The sequence below is a fragment of the Excalfactoria chinensis genome, chromosome 2 (genome assembly GCF_039878825.1).
Source record: "Excalfactoria chinensis isolate bCotChi1 chromosome 2, bCotChi1.hap2, whole genome shotgun sequence".
NCBI lineage: Eukaryota > Metazoa > Chordata > Aves > Galliformes > Phasianidae > Excalfactoria > Excalfactoria chinensis.
Genome location: NC_092826.1, coordinates 121,548,064 through 121,568,035, shown reverse-complemented (window position 1 = coordinate 121,568,035; position 19,972 = coordinate 121,548,064). Strand labels below are relative to the sequence as shown.

General features: G+C 35.9%; 1 protein-coding gene across 3 annotated transcripts in view; it reads left to right on the top strand.

The window, feature by feature from the left end:
* The window catches only part of ZNF804B (zinc finger protein 804B), a 206,427-nt gene that overhangs the window by 145,396 nt on the left and 41,059 nt on the right, over positions 1-19,972 (top strand). The window contains exon 1 of one of the 3 annotated variants that reach the window (XM_072330029.1): positions 11,851-11,956. The exons of the other annotated variants lie outside the window; for them this stretch is intronic. The gene's annotated coding sequence lies outside the window, so the exon portion shown is untranslated. Of the gene's footprint in view, positions 1-11,850; positions 11,957-19,972 lie in introns of those variants that run through there. 3 annotated transcript variants of the gene reach the window in all.

Sequence of the window (19,972 nt, the reverse complement as noted above, 5' to 3'; positions counted from 1 at the left end):
CATGGTACATTATTGTAAGTGGAACACTGTATTCTGCTTCCTCTTGCCTGGTGGGTACTCTGAGCAAAGCTTGTTTTAATCTTCCATGAGTTAATCTACCTAGAAAATTCAACAGCCAGTTGGTGAGAGACCTAGAAAAGATCTGTTATCATTTTCTGTGCTGTTCTTCAGCTGTGATTTTGACTTTCTATTAAATAAAGACATGCCTGCTCTGCAGTTTTCATAACAGATGATACAGGTACTTGAATATTATTCAAAAAACTTACTTGTGATACCATAATGCAGCTGTTAAAGTGGATTTGTTACTATCATGTGTTCGCAGCTAGAGCTGTATTTAGGAAGGATGCATAATATTTAGGCCTTTATATTTCATTTAATTATCTTTGGAAAAAATGAGTGTTTAATCTACTGCATTTTTTCCCGTGTATTACTGACGAGCCTAATAAATTGCTGATAATTTTAAAGATGATATCATTCAATGGAAGAAAATCTTATTGAATAATTGTGGAAGGTGTCACATAGCTCATGATTACTGCTTGAATTATATTTTGTAAAAATTACGCTAGTTGCAAAATGTATAATACTTGTGTGGAAAAGAACATCTGTCTTTTCAAGCTGAGAGAAGGAATAATATAAATTATTATAAAGACTTCATTAATACCGGTGATGTTTTACAAATCCAGTTGTGACACTGCAGAACAGATGTCAGTTATAATAGGCATATTTTATGATATGTTTCTATAAATTTGCTAGAGCATCACTTACATGTTTACAACAATGCTTTAACATTTCCTACAAGCTAGAAAATAAGGAAGGTATGTGGAAAAGAACTGTCTACATTAATACATTTTAATTTTTAAAATATTTTTTGCATAATAGCTTCATTTATCTCTTTCTTGTAGACATTTGATAAAACGAATTGCAGTTTTCAAAGAACTTTACTGCATTTATGTTGAATTTACTTGACTTTGATGGAAGCTGCTTCAGCATAACAGACTTTGTAGCTTGTTTAAAGATTGATACAAATATCTATATTGATTCATATTTCTTTCTCTTCTCTACTATTATGAATTTTCATTTGTCTGTGTTGCCAAGAAAACTCAGTAAATTAATTATTGGATTTTTCTAGGCTGAATTAAAGAGTAGACAAAAACAGATGATGGTTTTATGTAGGACCTACTAAAATACAGTTGTCACAGATCTGTAAACATTTTCCAGTAACTTGCAAAGAGATAAAATGGCTACTAGTAATCTTTTAATACATATCTACTCCACTGGTTTGAATCAGCAGAGAAACTGGTAAATTTAGAAGCATTTCTTGAGGGATCCACTCATGCTTGAGAGGTCTGCTGATCTAACAAAGTAAATAAGGGCTTGCTGACAGAGCTAAACGAGTGGCAAAATACAAAGGATCTACAAAATGCAGAATGGACATTTAGAAGACACTTAGTAAAGAAAGGAGAAGCAAACCGTAGTAGAAAGCAGGGAGAAAGAAAAAGGGAAGAAGGGACTCAAACAAAAGATCTTACAGGACATAATAAGAAAGAATGAATGTGAGTTGCAAACACCAGATTTTTAACTTTAGCTTAGATTGATGGTATTTCATGACTTAAGATATCCTAGCAATAGCTGGATTTATCATTTTCAACGTTTTTTTTTTGTTTCAGAACCGTCCCTCTCCCTCTTTTTTCTATGAAGATGGACCATTATGAGATTGTTTATTTCTGCATAAAACAAATATATCTATACATGTATGTATAGATATAATATATAGTTAAAACTACTGTCAAAACAATCTCATTTGAAAGTAACATGATAAAGGGAGAATTATTGACAGAACACTGAATTTTGTTGTCACTAGGGATCAGCTGAATAAATTGTTTCTTGCTTCATCACACTTTTCTGTACAGAAGTACCCATCAACTCACTTGTCAGGACTTTCTAAAATAAAAGCCATTGAAAACAAGAGATGGAAAACAATTTAAAGGAAAATATCTGTGTTTTGGCTACTTAACACTATTTTTGTTGGAGAATCGGAACAAAATCACATTATTCAAAAGTTTACTGTTCAACCACAATCACTGTAATCTGCATTCATTATCATGCTGAACAGCGTCTTTCTCTGAGAGCAGAACTAAGCAGTCAATCTGCTCTTTTTTAGTGGACTCTCCTATAGCAGTCTCAAATGGTTCACTGTTGAGACAGATGCACTATAACAGAAATTCAAATTTGTACCACATGTATCATGATATGTACTGACAGAACATTTTTTCTTAGCAAGAAAATTATTAGAACAATACATATTACATTAATTTTTTGCTTAGCTTTCGGAAGAATTTAAATGGAAAAACAAAAAACATGTTTTAAATCTAGAGAGAAAAAGTGGTATTGTAATGTCATTTAAAATAAATGCAAATTATTAAATAAAATAAATAACTAAAATATCTAAAATGTCAGTATATATAAATATATAGCTATGACACTCCAAGAAACGTAAATGTAGGTCATAAGGAAGACAATATATTATATGCAACCCATGCTTGCATTAAACTTTCTTTTGCTTATCCATATGTGTATTGAACCACATTTGTTCCTTTCTTGTAAGTCATTTTCATTGAAGTTTAATTTAATTTTTTAAATTAAATAATTCAATTTTAATTTACTCTTTTGAATTTAGAATAATGTTTCACTGAATATGTAAAAATCTCAGATAGATAACAATTATGTCAACATAATACATCTGCTCAATGTCACAGCTGTGTTAAGCAAAGAAGCAAATCCTAAGATGTCCTGAAGTGGAAGTTAAGCAAGTCTCTACATGATATGCAGAATCAAAATATTTATATGAGAATTGAGAATTTTTATATTTGATGAATTTCTTGTCATTTCTAACATAGGAACATGAAGGCTGACATCACAGACATAAGGAATGATAGAATAATTAAGGTTAGAAAAGACCTCAGGGTGTCTCTAGTCCAACCTCCTTCTTAAGGAACGTCAACCATGAGGTCAGACCAGGTAGTTCAGGGCTTCCTCATGTCTAGTCCTGAAAGTCTCAAAGGTAGAAATCATACAAACTCTCCAGGTGTATACCACTTTATAGGCTCTGATTGACTGTTTTCATCAAGAAAATGTTTTACCCTATATTCAGTATGTACCTTCCTTTTTTCACCTTATTCCCACTGCCTCTCATCCTTCCATTGTGAAGAGCCCAGCTGCATCTTCTTGGTAGTCCCTGGAAGTAGTGCGGTTACATCTCTACACGGCTTATTCTTTTCCCATGGTCCTTCATTCTGTTCTCTCAGGGAAAATGCTTCACTCCAGTCATCCAGGAGTTCCCCATTTGACAAGGAAATATATTATAAGATGTAGTGTAAACCTCCTGATTGTGTAGGCAGAGCAGGTAATTCCTGATGCTGTAATGCTTTAGCTTTATCATAAAAAGAACAGAACATTAGCAGCTCTTCCTTTCCTTAGTTCTTTCAGTCTCTACCCAGGGGGTGGACTGCCTGTGATCATATTTATCACTTTAAAAAATTACATTCAGACCAAAAAGAAATGCTGGGTTAGTTTCATCAATGACTGGAAAAAGAACTGAAGAAAAAGAACTGAAGAAAAAGATCTGAAGAAATTCTTGGTTCTTACTCTGAGCTAAAACTTATCAGAAAACTTATGAATTCTGTGGGGATATCAAGATGTAATGGTTACATCTGTTTATTAAAGAGTACATTCTCATTTTAAGTATAATGTATAAATGATATTGGTTTGCTTAGTTCATTCCATCCACTAATTCATCTTTATAAATAATTTTTCTAGTGAAAAGTTTAATATGGTTATTTTTATGCTTAAAAAGCCCTAGATAAGAAATGATTGCCCTTTTGCCATAGTTTTGTCCCCTCAGTTCTTGATACAAATATAGTTATCACTGAAAATAATTAAATCTATCTTTTAGAATAACTCATAATTTTAACACGATTCTCACAGTAATTTTCACAGAAATTTACTCTGTGCATAAAGTTAATCTTTACTTAGTTATTCCTGAGAATAAATCTTTGCCTGCACAAACAGGAGGTTTTCCATCTGTCACAGAATCCAGTTTTTTAAATCTTTCTAAGCTAACCCTGACATTTGCTATAACTTTAATGCTAGACGTACCAAAAGTAGTCTTTATAAAACAAATATGGAAGACTGAACTCTGGCTAACTGCACTGGGGCACACATTTATCTAAAAAAAGCAGTAAGCAGTAAGTAGTCATGGCATTTCTCAGATTCACAAGAGCTGCATCAAGTTCCTATAGTCATTGTTGTTTCCTCACAAAAATTACCTGAACTTTTCAACTGTATTTACAGCAGATTTTGATTAGGACTTTTGGGTAGAACTCTGATAAGAACAAATAATATTTCCAATTATGCTAATGGAAGAAGATTTGAATGAGTAGGAAAGGGGACATAGATATTCAATTTACTGTCGATATGATTAGCAATCACACTTGCTGGAAACAATGACATAATGACAAAATCAGCATCAATTTTTTGTCAAGAGTCTGTTTTTTTCACTATTCCTGTCCTTATTTGCAATAAATTAATAAATAAATAAATAAATTCTTTCTTATAGGGCTGCATTTTTCTCTTACTATAACAGTTTCATGCAGGATGAACAAGAAGTGAATGATGTCATGATAACCTGACAGCACAAACTGACAAAAATGTCTTTTTTTATTTACTTATTTACTGTTGGATTTATTCTTCAATGCGCCATTTAGTACTTACAAACAAAATGTTTGTTCATCTAATTTGATTTGACAGTTGTGTACAGTACAGATTATGTAAGGAATTAGAAACTTAGACTGTTGCCAGTTTGTAAATACTTCTTATGAGATAGTTTAACATCCTAATGAAATAACAATGTCAGAAACACAAAAAGCTATTAAAATGAACCACAGAATTAAAACATCAGGCTATGGCAAGAGACAGCCTACATATGATAATAAGTAAGAGGATCATTGTAGAATTTTCCCCTGTTGAGAATTCTTACCTGGAAAAAATATTTAAAGTTATTGACATAAATTAAATATTTATTTAAAACAATGTCTTGGAGTTAGTTCCTTTAGAGACTAATTTTAACCAATAAATTTTGAATAATAAGTTTTCTTAAAAGCAGTGGGAGAAGTGAGCTATTGCAAAATATTAACAGTGGATTTTAATAAGTTTCAGAGAGGTTTTTCACCCTGCTTGAGAATTTATTGCTTTGCTAACATATTGAAGTTATGTTTTTAGCCAACCAGCTCATTAATTTCTAAGATTTCAAACACAATGTTTTTAAATATGCAAACATTTATTGGAATTTTGAAGGGAAAATAGGCATTTATATGTAATTGGAGCAGAATACCCCAATGACAACCTTATTACTGCTCATTGCTATTGGAAAGAAACATTCCTGGAATTGTAGAGGTTATAATGATGATTTTGGCACTGCAATCATCTTCCATATGCTCCAGCATGATAAAGGATGATCAGTCCGTTATGACGAGCTTATTAAACAATAAAGCATACAAATCTTTAATTATGAATAATTTTCTTCCTTATAAATAGACTGTTTTAGGGAATATCTTTGCTAAACAACTGCAGTTTAGTAGCATTTAACCAAGTTTTGTTCACTAGAATCAGTGCTCATAAACATTTACCCCAAAAATGACTTATTCTTTCAAACAAATTTTACAGTAATTTAATTCACAGGCAAGTGAAATTCCCTAATGCAGGATGGTGCATGTACACCCTGCCTGACATCTAGTTCCAAAGCCACATGGTTTGCTCTTCCTTGGTTAGTATCATCAGCCAAGATCTCGAGACTGGCAATAAAACAGAATAAATAGGGATGTTCAGTGTGCTTTGTCGCACCCTCTATCTACCAAGGCAAATATATTTCCAAATAGTGTGCTTAAATTTGTTATCCCTGTGCAGAGATGTATTAAATTATAATCCATTATAAGCCTTTTTACAGTTCTGATATTCAGCATTTATGGATAATAGAGCGCGGAGAGAAATGCTGAGGTGACCTATGTTTTAAAATGCAACCATTCAGAAAGATTAATAAAAACTTTGGGGAAAAATATTTACAGCTGCTTTCACATAGAAATAAGTCTCTATACCGCCTTGTTGAGAATCAAAATTAAATATTTTTCGGGTTGTGGAGCTGATTATAAGAGTATTAGTGATCTGAAGGTTTGCTGAGCTCTAGGGATAAGATATAATTAGAAGACTCTACCAGGATTAAAAAATAAAATAAGATGACTGAGAAGGCAAGTTTGATAACCATCTATAACATCTAGCCATGGAGTGGTAAACAAAAGTCATAATCTCCCCACAGGCCATGCTCACATGACATTCAGGAGCAATACTCAAATAGTGACACATAATCTTATTCATCTTTAGTGGAGAGAAAAAGCATGTCATAAACAATTCCAGAAGTGATTAATCTAATTTAAATTTGTCATGTAAAAGTCAAGTGTCTATTTTTTTTTTTTTTTCATGGTAAGTTGTCTACAAGAAGAAAATTTATCTCACCTGTTTTAGGACTTCTGTTTTACAAGGGTCATTGTCCAGGTGAGAATTATTTCTCTTTCAGATGCAAAGGAAGTCTAAAATGGATAGTCCTGTCTGAGACTAAATCAAAGTTTTGTGTAGATGAAGCAAGTTAAGAAATACGTATTTATGTAGGATCAACAACAATTCACTTATGAAAAACCAATATGTTGAATGAGATTTCACCATGGATGTGGAGATGCAAAGTTTCAGGACTCAGAGATTTCCAATCAGATATGCAAGTGATAGAGTTATATCTGTTTAGGGATTTGTTATCAAACTACCATAGATAAATGTCTGTAGTGGTGCAGAAACTGAGTTAACAAATCCCAGTAACTCTTGAGCTTCAGAAAACATGCGTCTTTATCCGTGTATGTGCCTGTGTGTATATGTAAATTTGCAGATTGTTACCATCGAATGCTGCTCATTATGAAAAGTGTTGATTTCAGAAAGGACATATGTGTGTTGTAGAGCCCTTGTCATCTCAGAGCATTTGTCTTGACAAAAAAAGATTGAACAGTGCCTGGGAAGAGGAGTGCTTCCTGCATGTGGGGGTCAGGGCTGAAGCTTTGGGGAATTATGAGAGATTATCTTTACTGCTTTTATTACAGTACCATCTGGGAATACTAGCCTTGGAGTTGGAGCCTTCTGTGGCAAGCGCTGTGCAAACAGCCAGGAGGTATCTGCCCCGGATTTGTTATAATTTACCTTTAAATATAAAGGATAGGAAATGGATACAGACAGAATGTAGAGAAATGTACACACACACACATGCATTGAAAAAACCCAAACAAACCAGACCAGAAAACAAATAAACAAAAACAAACAAACAAACAAAAAAAAACAAAACAAAAGAAAACAAAAAAAAAAAAAAACAAGAACAATGAGAAAAATATACTACCTAGATTTGTATCACAGCAAAGTTTTGTATCACACAATGTGAAGGAGGGTAACCTTGTGACTTGGATGTTTATAGGTAACTGTCCCCAAACATATGGCAGAACCCACAAAAAACTGGGAAGATACATGAATATACAAAAAACACTGATGAATCAAAACTGCTTGTTTAAACCCAGAAAGAATGAGATCTCCTGAGAGTGGATAGGTAGCATGAAGATAGTCTGTGTTGGACTATGATAATAACTCCAGTGAAGTTCATTGAATTGAACAGAAACAAGTATGATAGCCAGCAGAAAACCAATTACGTTCCTTGCCACATAAAATCAATCATAGTTAATTTCTTACCCTTGAATTATAAAAGGAATATATTTTTAACAATTGTTAACATGTAACACAAGTGGATTTATTAGAAAAATATTTTAAAAATAGAGCAAATGAGTTTCTACCGGACTAGTACAATCACCCATTATCACACTCTGAAAATCTTGATTCGAAGATAATTAACTTGGGCCACTCCGACTGCTTCATTTCAAAACAAGAATGAAAATATTTAATCTGTTTCAAAACTTACTGAATACTTTTTCTCATCTTCAGTTCTTTTAGAAAGCCTGACAGTCTAAGAATTCTTTTATTGACCTTGAATTTGAAGGATTCAGTTGCTCCATCACTGATAGACTGTATGGCATTTAATCAGTTGTATCCTCAAGAACATCCTGTGACACAAGGCAATTTAAAGCTGATAGATAAGGAGACCTAAGGCATTAAAAGTTTGGGGCTGAATTTTAAAACATTCTTCTCCTATGTGCTTTGGCAATTTTGACGCACACAAATATGTACATAGAAAGAAAGAATACACGGAGACCCTTCAGAAAACCCTAAATTGAAGCATTTCTCCTGTGCTTTGAGCTTGTGATCTAAGTGTTTTGGGTAAAGCAGAAGATTGGAATAAAATTTTTAATATCAAATATAGTATTAACAATTAACTGCTCTACTGTCAGTGCCTTTGGTACAACTGAGATATCTTCAGCATTTAGATTATAAACTGAAATTATCTCCTTTGTCTTTTCCCCTTATATATTCTTCTAGATTCTTTAGTAGTTATTAATGGAGCCTAATGAGAAATTAAGAGTTCTAAGAGTTCTAAGTTCTAAAGACAGCTTTAAAATTTTTAAACAAAGTTTATCTGTACAAAAATATCACTGATAAAACTGTGAGGAAATGTAAATTAAGCAGCAGTAGGCAAACTAGCAATGTCTGTTTTGCATACTGCCATTCTCACAATCTGATCATCCATTGCTATGGCCTTTCAACTCTGTTGCTCTGATCTTGTACTAAACTGCTGTAGCATTGCACAGTGTTGTGCAGTTTTTGGGCACATATGAACTTCCCCTGTGACTTTTTGATTGTATTGCTGTGGTCAGTGTGTACACAGATGCCTCTGAAGCAGATGGTAGAGCAATACTTATCCACAAGTAAGTGCTGGATTATTGGATCAGACTTCAGAGTTCTTAAATATCCCTTTTCTGAGATTATAAGATCACTAAAACTGTGTTCAGTTTCTTGAGCCCACAATAGATAGGGGACATCCACATGCCAGAAGCATGGGAGGAACTCTCTGAGTGTGTATGTGTACCAACCCTTATGTTTTCTCACGGACATGTTCCTACAGTACACCAGCAGCAGCTGGATGCAGAACTGGTGTTTAGGTCACATTTTAGATTTGGAAATGAGTTTCTTCTTCATGTCCTTGAGCTTCGTTGTTTTTCTAGTTTCTGACCTGTGCTTTGTGAAAGTTTGGTAAGCGTTGTGGAACAAACAGAAAAAACATGATTTACCATTGCATTTTTCTAAGTGTTACAGCCCATAAAAAACAAACAAACCAACAAACAAACAAAAACCCCACAGTTAAGAAATGATTGAAGTTTTGCAAACTTTGCTGGCTCAAAACCAGACAATATAAAGTGTATTTCAGTGCTTACAGTGCTTCAGTGCATAAAGTGTGTGTTTTCTGATTCCAGCAACTGCAGTATTTTTTAAGGTTTTAGGTGAACAGTAATGACTGCTAGGTACTTTAATGAATTATGTGCTAAATCCAGCAGAGACGCACTAGTCTACAGCAAAGACAGTTCTATTTTAAAAAACGTAACATAAGCAATCATTTAGTTTATTGATTCTGTCTCTTAATTTATTCTGTTCTCTTGTGTGTTCTTCCTCAGCATCATGAAGCAGCTGAAGATGGTGCTGGTAGCATTCATGGCTACTCTGAGACCAATATCTGTTAGTCACACATGCATATATAATTTTTTTCTGAAATAAAAGCCACTTTAATGGCAGTATTTAGATCATGCTGATCTTCATGTAACTGTGTAATCATGAATGCATTTCTATGAGTTCAAAGGCTTTACTAGAAAGACCAGCAAGTTTTTCCTCTCTGTAGCCTCCCCACAGTGTAATGTCCAATCCAATGATGCAGAAGAGACAGAAAACACACAGTCAGAAATACGGATGAATTATGTTCTGTTATTCACACACATTTTTACCATTAAGTCTACTGGATTTGTGAGCTAAAAGTGGGGTAGGTTCTCTTCAGTTTCACATAGTTTTGCAATCCGCAGTTGAAAATATGCTCCTATGTATGCAAAATTATCCCAGTTAGACTGAAAAGAGATGTGAACTATTAAGAAAATGAAAATTCAGGACAAAACAATGAAAAAATACTCCAGAGTAACATCTGAAGATGAGCTGCTTCAGTCACAAAGATGTGGTTGCATATTATTGTATTGGTATCATCCTGGGGAAAAATAAAATCTCATGAGAGAAGTAGAAAAACTCTCACTTGAAAGTGCCAAGATCACAAAGGATTAAATTAAAAGGCGTGAAAACATTCAGAAGTTTAATGAAATGGCTGAGTCACTAACAGTCCATTTCTTTGGTCCTTCCGGCACATTTAACTCACTCTCTTTTTAAAATTAGATTATTTTTATTCTCTCCAGATTCAGTAATTCTTTAGCTATTTTATCATTTTATTACATTATGTTACCTAACTGTACCTTTTTTTCTCCAGGATGTGGCAGTTACCCTTTATCTTTCTCTCAGTAGAGCTTTTTACATCGATATTTTGTTCTTTCCTCTTGGTATTCACTTGTGGTGTTTTACATAATCTTTCTCATGTTGTACAAATGTGTGTTTGTAGTATTTTTATAGCCACTAAAAATGAGACTCGAGCCCAGAAAATTAGCACAGCTAATGAAGAACTGTATTTTCCATAGACCACAGAGTGGTTCAGATGAAAAGATTTGTCTGTGTTTAGGGCCTTTTGGGAAACTGATTTTGTGAGTGATGAATTTTTACACTATTTCAGTGAGAACAAAATCTGAGCAAAATGAAATGTTTTTTTCTTATTAAAGGAAATTTGATAACTTGTTTTTCAGCAGTCTCACTGTTGAGCTAGACAGTTCAGTGGCCCATCTAGACTTCTTAAAGAGCTATGCATATGAAATTGGTTTTATTCAGGCTATTGTATATAGTGACTGAAAATTACCTATCTGAAGTGCAATCACAGTATTCATTTCTGCAATGCTTGCATGTATGTGTAGGAAAAATTACAGGAATACTGTGTGATTATATCACACACACTGAGCTCTGACATCTCCCAGATGGTCCAACAGAGCTTTATGAAATATCAGCAAAAGCTATAATTTGTTAAAAGTCCATTATCTACTTTTAATTAAAATAGCCTGTGGCTGGAGTGTAGCTATGCACACAAATTTACCTTTGCAAACAAAAAAAAAATCTGAAAAAGTCTCTTTCTGATATTTCTAATATTATTTTTGTTTGATAGGACACTACAAACCTGTAGTTCATTATATTAACTGGTTTATTACAGTTTATGGTGAAAAACTAACTTGCAGAAGGAGGCTGGCATGTTGTATGGACACTGATAGGGTCACTCCGGTCACTCTCCTTTTAATCTAATATAAAATAGTGTGTCACATGGTAGACCGGATTCATGGTGTCATACCTCACTCACTGTTCAGTTGACAGCTCCATTGCCCCCAGGGAGTAGAGCTGTCAAGGTACATCCCAGCTGTGAAGAGACATTTGGTTTCTACAGATGCTGGTGAATTGAAAGTAATAAATGAATTGAAAATTGTAATTTTTAAAAAAGCCCCTCTGCTTAATGAATAGTCAGTGACGTCAATGGGACTGTGTGAGAACAAGTTTTTACTAACTTGATTTATTAGCAATGCCAGTCATCTAATACTAAACCAGAAGAAATTTAAAAGCTATTAATGTTTGGGAATAAAAAGAATAAGTGCCTCCAAATTCACATCCTAATCTGACATAGTTGACCTCTTTCCCTTTTCAGCTATTTATCTCAGAAGATTTCAAAAGGTTTCAGTTTTTCCCTGAGCTGTGAACAACTGATCACCATTCCAAGACAAGATTCAACTCCAGGCTGAAATGGGCTAAGGTCAGGGCCAACAAGGTGATATAAGCTGTTGCCCTCATCAGCATTTGGGGTATAAATTGCCACATGGGTGAGAGATAATGTATAGGATCTAAAACAGATGGATGCTATTACAGAGCAGTACTTAAGACATGTCAGAAAGCACTGAACATGTGTGAGTAACTAGATCAAAACCCAGTCCTCAATTGACCGGGTTACAGGAACCTAGACAGCATACGTTTAGACACCCGTACTCAGGTGTTTTAGTCTTGAAATGAATACCTTTCTGAATGCCTGCACTAATGACTGCAAGGCTTTGTTCTCAGAGTGACTATAATGTTAAAGCCTTCTTCTGTTACTCAGCTGCATGTAATACTTTGGCAGTCCATGGGAATGAGCATCATTATAGAGCCTTCTGCCTCACTGCTCTTAGGAAAACTTTTCTTGGAGCTGATAATGAGAATGCCCTCCAGGATAATGGAAAGCAGAGTGTAGAAATGCTCAGTGGGTGCTGAAGGTCAGCATCTGTTTCCTAGCTTTCCTTGCCCTGGTATTGAATCAGTAGTTGGATCTTTTTGTGCCTAAACTGAGCAAGCTAATGGAACTGTGTGAACTTATTACAGTGCACTCTTAGTAGATGACTGAAGCCTGATAATGTACTACAGTAGGAAAAATTGCTTCTTGGTGGCTTCAGATAAATCTGAGGATACAATTCAAAGCTGATGGTGACTTTTTTTTTTTTTTTTGTATAAATTTTTATAAATAGATAGGTGTGTATGGTACATCTTTACATTTTTTAGAATTTAATCTGTGCAAAATTACAGATGGTGAAATTCCACTCCCACAACTAGGGTAAAATTAATGCTATATTGGCAATTAAATGACTACTACAGAATTATCCTAAGCAAAAAATAATTTTAAGAATGGATCGAAAGTTAAAAAATATATCCTTACTTTGCTACAGTTTAGTGATGCATATAGAGAACTTGGATTTTATAGTGCACTGAAAAGTGACTGAAGAGAATAGAAAGTATAATATTGTTAATGAGAATTGTGTCTCCAAACCACTCTTGGTCTTGTATCTCTTCAAAATCCACTTGGCAAAATAACTTTCCTGACTGCCTCCAAGCCAGAATGCCAGCTTATGATTGCAGGCTGGTGCCGGCCCATACTGAGCCAAAGTGCATTCCTCCATACAGACATCTTGTGCTGGCAAGACTGAACCTCAGAAGATGGCATTTCTAACAGTTTCTTCTTGCACTTTTCTGCCTAAAAACAACTACTAATATCTGCCCTATGTAAACATTCCCATGTTGGTAGAACTATCAACTTTTCTGTCTAGAGACTGAAAAAACACCAAATAAAAGCAATAGAATGTGCAGAGGAGCAGGAAAGATGTTATTATTCCACTACACTTCAAGTGCCTTAGCATGGAACCTTCATGCAGTTACAGGGAGATGGACAAGATGACCTAAACTATATGCCTTTTCTTCTCTATCAGAAATTGTTATGGTTCTATAATTAGATCAAACAAAGTAATGCTTTTCCTCAGCCTGCAAGTGGTGCCAAGTGTTATCAGTATGGAAAGGCAGAACATTTAAACCACTCAGGCAGGTGAAGTCACTGTCACTGATATTATTTTCCTGAGTGCTGATAACAGCTGTTCAGCTAATCCAGTTCATAGACTGCTTTGCTGTAGCATAATGATATTTGCACCTCTGGAAGACAGCCACAATCTATGGAAATGATGCTTGATAATGTTTCTGTACAAGTTCTGCTTCAATTGACCTGACTGCAGTGTTATCAAAATGTTCCATTTGTAAAACCCAAACTCTATTTGGTGTCTCCTTGACAGAAAAGAAAAATCAGTCTCTGAACACTGTCACTTTAACACATTAGTTACAGACGACATTTTTCTTCAATGCAAAGGGGAACAATTATACTTTGGGGGCTTCCTTCTTTTATTTTCACTGCTATTTTAGAGCTGCAGGTGCCTGGTGGACTGCCCTTCACTTCTGCACAGAGTAGCGCCATGTTTGACTCCATTTCATAGGCAGCAGGCCAAGCATAGGCTGATGGGTTGCAAGTGCCGTGAGTTTGTATTAACGTAACTAAAAAAGCAGCAGATTTCTCTTTTAAGTTAAAAATTCCAAATATATAAATGTATATGGTAGCCCAATAATCCAGCTGTTTCCTGGGGAAGTTCTATAGAATATGCTGACAAGTTGCATAGCCATCTAACCTTCATGTTACTTCAGGAGAACCAGAACCACATGTGGAAGACCAAGGTTTCAAATAGGGGTTTCTATTTTGTTCCAAGTAGCATATAGCCAGATCGTGTCCAGATTAACAAATAATTAAGTATGGTAGAATTGGATTTCTGAGTTGAAGAAGTTGGGACTGAGACACTTGCATCAATCTTGTCTGCCAAAGCAAAACTTCTCAATTAAGCTTCTAGTTTGAAACAGATGCTCCCACCACCCATGTGGTTCAAAAGTATCTGCAGGATAAAACATTTCCAATAGTATCTGGAGAGTATTTGTCATCTTGCTGGGAGACAGGTCTTCCCCTGTAGTTTCACATGCAAGCAAGCCAGCTGCATGAACTGAACTAACACATGGGAAGTGGAGAAGGCTTTAAGATTTGCATCAAAAGTTTACTCCTGCTCTGATTCAAAATAGTACTGCTGACACAGCCACGCTCTCTGAAGAACCCGTTTCACAACTGATTATTATTTCTACTATAAATAAAGAAAACATTACATTGAACACTTCACCTCAGACTTAACTACTATAAGTCTCTTATCCCTGTGCTACAGTTTATTTCATTCTTTCTTTTGATTCTTGAGTCTTTCGTATGAGGTGCCCTGGCTGAAACTATTGGGTGTAAACACAGAGCAATAAAACACTGTCCTTTAACACAAGGCTCTGACATCTGGTAATAGCTTGTCAGCAGCTTTTAGGGGACCAAGTCCAACCATCTCTAATAGGCTTTGACAACTCAAGACCATACTCAGCCCTTTCTCTTCCTCCAGTAGCTTCAAAAACCTTTTCCATACTCTACACGCAGACACTCACTGTAAATGGAATTCACTTCAGTGCAGAGAACTAGTCAAGCTCCTAATTTTTGCCCAAGGGAGCACGGAGAACCAGAAGCAGGTTTTCTAGGCAGGGCTGAATTTTACCCCAAATTACATGCCAGTGTCCCATTGCTTATATTTCAGGGCAATAGAGATAATTATCAAATGCAAGATCTGAGGAGAAATGAGAAAGCATCAGAACATTTTTTGATGAGCAATTAGCTTATAAATGAAAGATTTTTTTCTTGATTATATAAGTTTGTGGGCAGGAGTGCCATTTCTGAATAAAGTAATGTAAGTATGAAATGATTTGAGTTTGTTCCTGCTGTGTGAGTATCTAGTTAGCTTTGTCACTTTAGTTTTTCATTATTTTATTGTATCTTGCCTCCTTTTTTGTTTGCTGGAAATATAAGCACGACATTAATTTCATTATCCTATTCTGCATGCAAGCATGTATTACATTTGCAAATGAACAAGTGGAAAGGAGAAGCAAATTCAGAAAGAGAGACAGTTTATTATGCATGCATAACCAAGCAACTGCTTGTTTTAGAACAGTACATCTTGAACATTTGCGATAAGGATTGCCGGGATTTAACTATGAGTTTTATGAATAGACATTTTTTTTTTTCTAAAAAAGTAACTACTGTTGAAATTACTTCAGTTCATTGAACTTTGCCTGCTTTATCTTGAGTAGCACCACAAATTGTGATATTCATTGTTAGACTGAGTTACAATCTGAAAAAGGGAAACAAGGGATAAATGTGGGCATTATTAAAATACACAACTTCCATAAACTCTCATTACTGTAAGTAGATTCCTCTTTTATAATGTCTTAAATAAAAATAAAGAGAACTGCAAAAAAAGATGTTTTGCAGCTCTAATCATAAAAAGAAAAATCTTTACAAGAATTTTTTTCATTCAAACTAATCTAAATCACTTTGCTGTAAATTCCAGGATATTAGTACTATGCATGAAGTGAAAGAACCATAGGTTTACTCATGAAAATAGAACTCATTAGCTGAGCCAAGTTGATAGCAGAGGTGGTAGTAATTGGACCTGGGCGTCCTGGTGGACGACAGGTTGGCCATGAGCCAGCAGTGTGCCCTTGTAGCCAAAAAGGCCAATGGCATACTGGGGTGCATTAAAAAGAGCGTAGCCAGCAGGTCAAGGGAGGTGATCCTCCCCCTCTACTCTGCCCTGGTGAGGCCTCATCTGGAATACTGTGTCCAGTTCTGGGCTCCCCAGTACAAAAAAGACAGGGATCTCTTGGAAAGTGTCCAGCGGAGGGCCACAAAGATGGTGAAGGGCCTGGACCATCTCCCCTATGAGGAGAGACTTAGGGAACTGGGTCTGTTTAGCCTTGAGAAAAGAAGGCTGACAGGAGACTTGATCCAGGTTTATAAATACCTGAAGTGTGGGAGCCATAGTGGCGAGGCTGGTCTGTTTTCAGTAGTGTGTGGGGACAGGACTAGGGGAAATGGGCTGAAACTTCAGCATAGGAAGTTCCGCACGAATGTGCGCAAGAACTTCTTTACAGTGAGGGTGATGGAGCACTGGAACAGGCTGCCCAGGGAGGTGGTGGAGTCTCCTTCTCTGGAGATATTCAAGACCCGCCTGGACGCCTACCTGTGCGATGTGGTGTAGGGAGCCTGCTTTGGCAGGGGGGTTGGACTCAATGATCTCTAGAGGTCCCTTCCAACCACTATAATTCTGTGATTCTGTGATTCTGTAATTGTATTTCTTGTTAAAGCGAAGTCTAATGTTGCAACATTGTTTAGACTTAGTGATGCCACCTTCTGTATTTTACAAAGTCACACCAATGTACCTGAGCTCAGGTTTCCATTCATAGTGCATACAGCCTCACCTCAGTAACACAATGCTATATGAAGACTGCTAAGGTAGAAATTAACTGTAAAATTCTCATCACAGGCTAGGATGTATAAGAGAATATTGTGACTTGAAGTATCCTTATTAGTTTCACAAAACTTTTCTATGATATACTACTAAACTATATATATATGAGGGCTCCTCCAAAAGTAATGTCTCCTATTTTTAATATTGGTGCATAAATCAGAGGCAGATGTTGTTAGTATGACAGTAGAAGGTGAACCTTTCTACCAATATTCCATCATATTTTGTTGCCATGTGACAGATGGCAGAAGAGAAGCAGTCTGACAGAATGGTGTTTTACATGGAAGTGTGTATGAAGCAAAGGGACATCACTAAATTCCTCCATGCAGAAAAAAATGTGCCCATTGACATCCATTGATGCTTGTTACACGTTTCTGGAGGCCAAACAGTGGATGTGAGTGTGGTGAGGCATTGAGTGGTGCATTTCAGCAGTGACAACAGCAACAGTGCACCACTTCTGCTGATTCAGACTGTTATCAGTGCAGAATATTGGCTCTTCTTCACAGGTGAAAATGCATATCTAATGATGTTGGCTACATTGAAAAGCAGTGTTTCGTAGCTGTGAATTTGCACTATCAAATAGTATTATTCTCTTTGTATCTGTTACAGTATCCATGGAAATAAATAGGAAGCATTAATTTTGGAGACATATATGCACATTTACAACATTGATAATATTATATTAATAATGATTGTATGACTTTACATTATGTGTTGCATTATATTCTTATATTATCTTAGATACTAATAATGTAACTATATAATATGGTTTATATAATAGTTAGGTTATGCTAAATATTTGTACTACAGCTTCATAGTTATTCAACATACACTATACTACAAAAACTATATATTCTATGTAAGTTCAACAAAGAGACAGAAAAACTGGAGCATGTGTATGAATATGTTGTCCTTTTTTTTTTTTTTTTTTTTTCTCCTTAGTAATTAGTATAAGGGTTTTCTCTCGTTTGTCTTTCATTCATCCTGTATGCATTTTCTCCTTCCTCATTTTCTGTTATGCCTTGTCATCTCTTCATTTTCCAACAATTTGCATTTTCTTTGTCATTTTTGTCTGTGCTTTCTGGATATATTCCTGCACAAAAATCATTGAAGACATAGTCATGCAGTTCACCGTGCTAAGATTGGAACACAGGGTACTATTTCTGGTACAACAACAAAGCTGAAGGAAAATCTTATTCATGCCATCTCTCTGCTTGCTGCCACTTATTCTATAGCACTAAAAACATTTACTTTTGTACTGAGCTCCTATGTCTTCCTAGAGATTAGAAAAGGGATGTGAATAAATGCAGTGTTATTTTGCCAACCAGATCAGAAGGTTCACCTTGTGCAGGCACGATATTAGGGAGGGGTAATGACATTGTGAGGAATCGCTTAGCTATTGGAAGATGTGAAAATCCCTGAAGGAAGGAAGGAAGTGTAAAGCTGCAAGATTTTATTTTTGGTCAGTGTTTTCTAATAGCGTCTCATTCAACAGTCTGGATTTATGCTGGGTTTCCAGTAGTTTCCAGTAATTAGCTATGATGATCAATGCCATCCTGGCCTGCATTAGAAATAGTGTGGCCAGCAGGAGCAGGGAGGTAATTATCCCCCTGTACTCAGCACTGGTGAGGCTGCACTTTGAGTATTGTGTTCAGTTTTGGGCCCCTCACTACAAGAAAGACATTGAAGCCTTGGAGTGTGTTCAGAGAAGAGCAACAAAACTCGTGAGGGTCTGGAGCACAAGTTTTATGAGGAGTGGCTGAGGGAGCTGGGATTGTTTAGTCTGGAGAAGGGGGGGCTCAGAGGAGACCTCATTGCACTCTACAACTTCCTGAAAGGAGGCTGTAATGAGGAGGACTGGCTTCTTCTCCCAGGCAACAAATAGGACCCAAGGAAATGGCTACAAGTTGCACCAGAGGAGATTTAGGTTAGACATAAGGAAAATCTTTTTCTCTCAAAGAGTGGTCAGTCACTGGAATGGCTGCCCGGGGAGGTGGTAGAGTCACCATTCCTGGCAGTGTTCAAGAGGCATCAGGATGAGGTGCTACGAGATATGGTATAGTAGCTGAGTGGTAGTAATAGTGATGGGAGGATGGTTGGACTAGGTGATCTTGTAGGTCTTTTCCAAACTTGTGATTCTATCATTCTATGATTCTATGCTGCTTTGGATGTTACAACATGCAGTGGGATGTATACAAATTCAATGTTGCAAAGTATGGGGGAGTCGAAGTACTATCACTGCATCCAGTTCAGGAGTCAGTCAGGCTTCAGAATGCCTTGAATATTAAATATAAGCTTATGCATTCATCTGACAAATTGATTTAGAGATGAAGACATATGTGACCATATAAAAACAGACAGTTGTTTTTTTATTCCACTCTTTATTTCTAGTTAAACTTGTCACAATCATTCTGATGGAAGAGTATGGTTATTTTGAATATGCAAAATGTCTTCTACTGAACTGTGTCTGGAATTTACTGCATGCAGTCGCTACACAGGGCTAGTGTCCACTATTTAAGAGAGGTGTTGTTCTCAAAAGGGAAACAAGTAAATCTGCAGGACAGCAATTAATACTAACAGAAAGTTAGACTCTCACTTGCTCTTCCTCATCCTGATAGAAATGAAGGCCTAATTGTATTTAAATTGCCCTAGATTTTCTTCCAGAATGGTACTGACATAACATTACTGAATCACATTGGCATTTCTGCTGTAATAATTTCAAAGATCATATTACTTGTATTAAAAAGATCCCCTAAAAAAAGAAAAAAGAGAGCTGAGGAAAACATGATTCCCTGAACATTTCTTCTGTGCGTCTTCCTCACTTTCTGCAAGAGTGAGAGATAGGTGAGAGTATTTGCACAGCAAGAGTGCCCATCATATCAATAGCCGATGCGCACATGAGTCAGCTCAAGAGAATCCAACTTCACATTAACACATCAAATATTGTAATGGACAATTTTCTTTTGGGTTTTCTTGACAGAATAAGGGAAAATGCCCAGAGATGAAAGTTAAGTGCAGTAGACCAAAATCATCACTGATGGAAATGCACT